This window comes from Oryctolagus cuniculus, chromosome X (assembly GCF_051225735.1).
Source record: "Oryctolagus cuniculus isolate XC-2025 breed Fujian yellow rabbit chromosome X, ASM5122573v1, whole genome shotgun sequence".
NCBI classification, from domain to species: domain Eukaryota; kingdom Metazoa; phylum Chordata; class Mammalia; order Lagomorpha; family Leporidae; genus Oryctolagus; species Oryctolagus cuniculus.
The window spans coordinates 13,190,158-13,196,544 of record NC_142888.1 but is presented as its reverse complement, the minus strand read 5'-3'; positions in this window follow the sequence as shown (position 1 = coordinate 13,196,544).

Genomic DNA, 6,387 nt, shown 5'->3' with positions numbered 1-6,387 from the left:
TGTGGCACCGGCACACCGGGTTCTAGTCCCGGTCGGGGCGCCGGATTCTGTCCCGGTTGCCCCTCTTCCAGGCCAGCTCTCTGCTGTGGCCAGGGAGTGCAGTGGAGGATGGCCCAAGTCCTTGGGCCCTGCACCCCATGGGAGAGCAGGAGAAGCACCTGGCTCCTGCCTTCGGATCAGCGTGGTGCTGATCCGAAACATTCCATAGAGTGAAGAGGCAAGTGACAGAATGGGAGAAAATATTTGTAAATTACGCAACTGATAAAAGATTAATATTGAGGATCTATAAAGAGCTCAAGAAACTCAACAGTAGCAAAACAAATTATCCAGTTGAGAAATGGGCAAAAGAAATTCAAATGGCCAACAGACATATGAAAAAATGTTCAGGATCATGAGTCATCAGGGAAACGCAAATCGAAACCACAATGAGATTTCACTTCACATCAATTAGAATGGCTATCATCCAAAAATCAACATACAATAAATGAGGTGAGGATGCAGGGGTGGGGGGAGGTACCCTAATCTGCTATTGGTGGGAATGTATACTAGTACAACTATTATGAGAGATAATATGGAGATTCCTCAGAAATCTGAAAATAGATCAACCATATGACCCAGCCATCCAAATCCTGGGAATTTACCCAAACAAAATGAAATCAGCACATGAAAGAGTTATCTGAACCCCCATGTTTATTGAAGCTCAATTTACAATAGCTAAGATATAGAATCAACCTAGATGTCCATAAGCTGATGACTGAATAAAGAAAATGTGGTATATATACCCTGCAGAATACTACTCATTCATAAAAAAGAATGAAATTCTGTCTTTTGCAACAAAATGGAAACAACTGAAAATCATTATGAAATAATGAAATAAATCAGTCCCCAAAAGACAAATTAAATATGTTTTCTCTGCTATATAGCAGTTAATATAGAAAAAAATAAACATATAGAAAATAAAATGGATGTCTTGTGGTATGACTGTTGCTTTTAGCCCTTGTTTATGCTAATCCTGTGGAGCTATGATTTTCCCATGTTTTACTTGTTGAATATTATGATTAGTGGTCAATTAAGCCTTTGATTATAGAGTGGATTGAAAGTATGTTTTTGCAAAAATTGAAGGAAATAAATAAGGTAAGGAAGGAGAGGGAGTGAGAGGGAGGTTATTGGAAAGTATGGTTATCTTCTTAGAACTTTACCTATGAAATATATGAAATCTATTATCTTTATAGTAATAAAAATTAAAATAAAGAAAGTAGTAACTTTATGGCAGAGAACCCAACCCAACACTACCTTAACTAAGCGATATTAGGTTAACCAAAGCATTTTCACTAGTAATAGGACATATGGACATCAAGAAACTCATGATGTGCTACATTGAGAAGAACTCACCTTCATATGTGTGGTATTCTTGGCCAGAACCACAGAACTGGAATTCATCTTTAGGAAACATCAGACGGATTGGAATCGAGGGATGTTAAACAAAATAACTGATCAGTATTGTTCATAAGTGTCAGAATCAGGACACTTTCCCAGTTGAAAGCAATGACAACTAAATACCATATAGGCTCCTGGATGTAAGGATATTAATGTGATGATTGGTGATACTTGAAAGAGTTTGGTATATTAGTTAATAGTATTCTGTCAGTAATAATTTCATGTTTCTGGCAATAGTACTCTAATCATATAAGGTGATGATATTTGGGGAAGTTGAATAAAGATGAATTCTGCATAATCTTGAAACTTTTTTGGTTATAGAAGTATTTGTTGCTATTTACAATAGTAAAATTAACTGTCATAAACACCTAAATTAACAAATATACATTTACTAGTTGAATCCTAAATTTTATTTGTCAATACCATCTTTTAACTATTTGTTTACTTGTGCTAAATCATACATTCATCTCCAAAGAATCTATTTATCTTCTTTTTTTGTATATAAACCTGCAAAATCCTAATAAGTATTCATGTCCATATTTATTTTCAGGACAGTGATAATATACCACATCTTCTTCTAGAAGACATGAGGCCAGCAGGTATTTAGGGAAATAAGAAAATGTTTGTACAAATAAGGGCTTGATTTGAAATGTTAACACATATGTCATATTTATCATTAGACTCATGAACCTGTGTCACGAACTGGAATATGTGTATGTATACATTTAGATGTTACTACCTTAGCTGTTTAATCTTGTTTTATTTGTATTGTTTCCCTTCATTTGCATTGAAACCTTTAGAAAGTAGTCTTTTTGATCTCATTTGAAAGCTGTCATATTGTTTCATATTTTCACATCTCCCCTAACCTAAAATTTATTTATATTAGAAATGCAAGATATAAGTGATTCCATGAGTTGAACACAAAAATAAAAAACATGTATGTATTACATACACTTAACAATGAAAAGGAATAAAAATTGTGTTTATAATCTTGATAACATCACAACTGTTCTGAAAATATTTCTTGATATCATTGTTTGAAGTCTCTGGTTGAAACAAATTGATTGTTACTGGTCATTCTTTGAATTAAGGAATATATGTGTGTATATATATATATATATATACATACACACACAAATCTAAAAATGTTGTCATTTGGGGGAAGGGAAACTATCAATGTGTATTTTGATTTATATTAGTAATTCCATGTTTAATTAGAAATTAACTTTAAAGTAAAATGTATTATTGTTGGCTGGTGCTGCAGCTCACTAGGCTAATCCTCCGCCTCGTGGCGCCGGCACACCGGGTTCTAGTCCTGGTCGGGGCACCAGATTCTGTCCCAGTTGCTCCTCTTCCAGGCCAGCTCTCTGCTGTGGCCAGGGAGTGTAGTGGAGGATGGCCCAAGTGCTTGGGCCCTGCACCCCATGGGAGACCAGGAGAAGCACCTGCCTTCGGATCAGCGCGGTGCGCCGGCCGCGGCGGCCATTGGAGGGTGAATCAATGGCAAAAGGAAGACCTTTCTCTCTGTCTCTCTCTCTGTCCACTCTGCCTGTCAATTGTCACAAGAGAATGAAAGTTGGCATCATCTGCTTGGAATTAACTCTTTCATAAGTAACTATTACATTAAGGAGATAAATAGTGCTACCATATTGTAAGTGAATGGACTCCTACTCCAGAATTGTTGTAAAATGAGAGATTTAGTGAAGATAATCAGACTAGTTTCTTAGAGAAGGGTGAAAGAGTGAGTTTTAATTTCTTACTTTAAAAAACATCTTTCCTTTCTTTGAAAAGCAGAGTTAGAGAGAGAGAGAGAGAGAGAGATCTCCCATCTCCTGGTTCACTCCCCAAATGGCTGCAATATCTGGGACAGGGCCAGGCTGGAGCCAGGATCCAGAACCTTCATCCGAGTCACCCACGTGGGTGCCTCCCAGGCACATTAGAAGGGAACTGGATGGGAAGCAAAGCTCCCATCCAGGAGCATCACTTGGGATTGCTCACTTGGGATTCCCGTGTCACAGGCAGCAGCTTAACCTGCTGACCTGCAACACATGCCCCTGGCTACTTATGATTGTGGTTAAAAGAACGGATCTGTTTTGCTGATGCAGAAAGTTCCTAAATCTTATATACTAACTTGTATCAAGAGGAATCCCCTCATGACCCCGTGGAAATATGTGCCATAAGGTGAAGAATACATGCATTAGGCAAGCCATTTTATTTTATTTTATCACCTGGAAACCTTTTATGTAAAGTATACAAACTTCATGCATTTCATATATACAATTTTAGGAAAATAGTGATTCTTTCCACCCTACTCTCCCTCCCACCCACACTCTGACCCTTCTTTCTCATCCCTCTCCTATTCCCATTCTTACTTTTTTCAATTAACTTTATACACATAAGATTAATCCTACACTAAGTAAAGAGTTCAACAAATAGTATGTAAAGAAAAAAAATTGTTCATCCAACAGCTGAGACACCCACTTTAAAATTTGTCATCCAGGGGCTGGCGCTGTGGTAAAAGTTTCAGTCTCTAACTGCAGTGCCGGTATTCCATATGGGTGCTGGCTCGTGTCCCGTCTGCTCCTCTTCTGGTCTAGATCCAGCTCTCTGCTTGTGGCCTGGGAAGGCAGGTGGAGATAACCCAAATGCTTGGGCCCCTGCACCTGCGTGGGAGACCCTGGCTCCATGTGGTAGACCCAGACAAAGCCTCTGGCTGCTGGCTTTGTATCAGCCCAGCTCCAGCCATTGTGTCCATTTGGGGACTGAACCAGTAGATGGAAGACCTTTCTCTCTGTCTCTCCCTCTCTTTGTCTATAACTGCCTCTCCAACAAATAAAATCTTTTTAAAAAATTGTCACCCTGCAGCTGAATTCTGTAGTAAAAATGGATTTCACCATCATTCTCTTTAAGTTATCTATAATCTGCAATGACAATTTTAAATATTGTTTTCAATGGAATTGAAATAACTTGTGACATAAAAATGAAGTCTGTTTAAATCAATTGAGCTTGTAAGTAGATGAATTTAAAGGAAATTCCAATTGTAATGATTCTTCAAGCTATTTCACAAATACAGTGATTTGGACATACCAAGGTTTTAACATTTTCAAAAATTTTCTGTTGATTTTCATTTTACTTGGAAGGCAGAGAGAGCAAGAATGAGAGAGAGAGAGAGACAACACATTTCCTGGTTTACTCCCCAAACCCCAAATGCCTGCTACTCTGAGACTGGGCCAGGCTGAAGCCAGGGCCTGGAACTCAATCATGATTCCCCATGTGGAAGGTAGGGGCCCAGGTACTTGAGGCATCACCCACTGCAGCCCAGAGTGCACAATAGCAGGAAGTTGAATTGGAAGCAGAGCCAGGACCCAAACTCAGGCTCTCCCAGAAGGGATGTGAGCATCCCAAGCAGTGTGTTAACCGCTGAACCAAACACCTACCTGGATTCTCAAATTCAGTATTGTAATTAATATTAAAAATGAAGTTGTCTTTTGAAAAGTTATTGTTGGGAGTTTTGTTGTTTTCTACTGAGCATATTCTGTATTAATATTCTAAAGAACAAACAGCAGATATAGTAATATGGAAGATACAAATCCACCTATGTCAGGAATTAAATATAAACAGGCTAGATACTCCATTTTGAAAGTGAATGATTTTCAGGAAATACAGAATCCTAAACATGAATTGCATGACCGATAACAAAGAATGGGAAAAATGAACACAATGGGACAATGAACCAAAGGCAAATGATGTTATCTGTGTATTAGATAAGGTAGATTTAAGGGACAAATTGCAACTAGGAAAAAGTTTGTAAAAAAATAAGAAGTTGAATTCAAGAGGAAGGTACAAACATCTTTTGTTCCCCCAAAATTTATTTATTTTATTTGAAAGGCAGAGTTAGAGAGAGAGAATCTTCTATCTGCTGATTCATTCCTCGAATGGCCAAAATGGTCAGAGCAGGGCTAGACTGAGTCCAGGAGCCAGGAGCTTCTTCCAGTTCTCCCCATGTGTGGTGCAAGGACCCACAGACTTGGGCCATTTTCCGTTGCTTTCCCAGGCACATCGGCAGGGAGCTTGAATAGAAGTGGATCAGCCAGGGAATGAACAGGCACTGCAGATGGTGGCTTAACCTGCTAGGTCACAGTGCTGGCCCAGAAGATATAAATATCTTGACATTTTATTTCTACAATAATATAGCCTTGGTGTACAAAATAAAGGAAGAGACAAGACTAAAAGGAAATGCATAGAAACAGATTGAGAATTTAACTCATCTAGCTCTGAAAGTAATAAAAAGATAATAAGAATATTTAATATCGTTCTAGTCCACATATATAGAACAATACTCCTCATAACTACAGAATACATATTCTCTTCAAGTACCTATGAAAATATGACAAAATAGATCATACACAAAGTCATTGGGCAAGATTTGACTGTTCAGATGCTCAATACACATTATATTCTATGTTCAGAGTGACACCAACAAATACATTAACTAGAAATTTAATTCCCCCTTCAATGTTAAGCATTCTTAATATTTTGCATGTGTGGTTAGTTTTGATTGTATACAGGATTTTCTGTATGAGTTAGTATAGAGGTATTTGGAAACTCTAAATGATTTTATTTTCCTTCAGGGAGCATTTGTTTTTGCTAACATGAGGCAGTTAAAGTGGTGGTAGTTAATCTCGGAGCAATTAGAGATTGAGACATTTTAAAGCCAGTTCCGAAGTTTTCTGGCTCATATGCACAACCTATACCCTCAAGGATGGCAGATGAACTCTTGGGGACTTTTCAGAAAGCCTCTAGTTTTAGAGGACCCTGAATACCACTCTGTCTTTACTAGGTTTTGTGAGACTGCCAAAGCCAGTTCAGCTTCTCAGCTGTAACTTTCTGCTTAGCACTTTGTGTTCTCAGCTGTCTCCTTTAAATCAGCAAAAACCTAGAAGGGAAAAG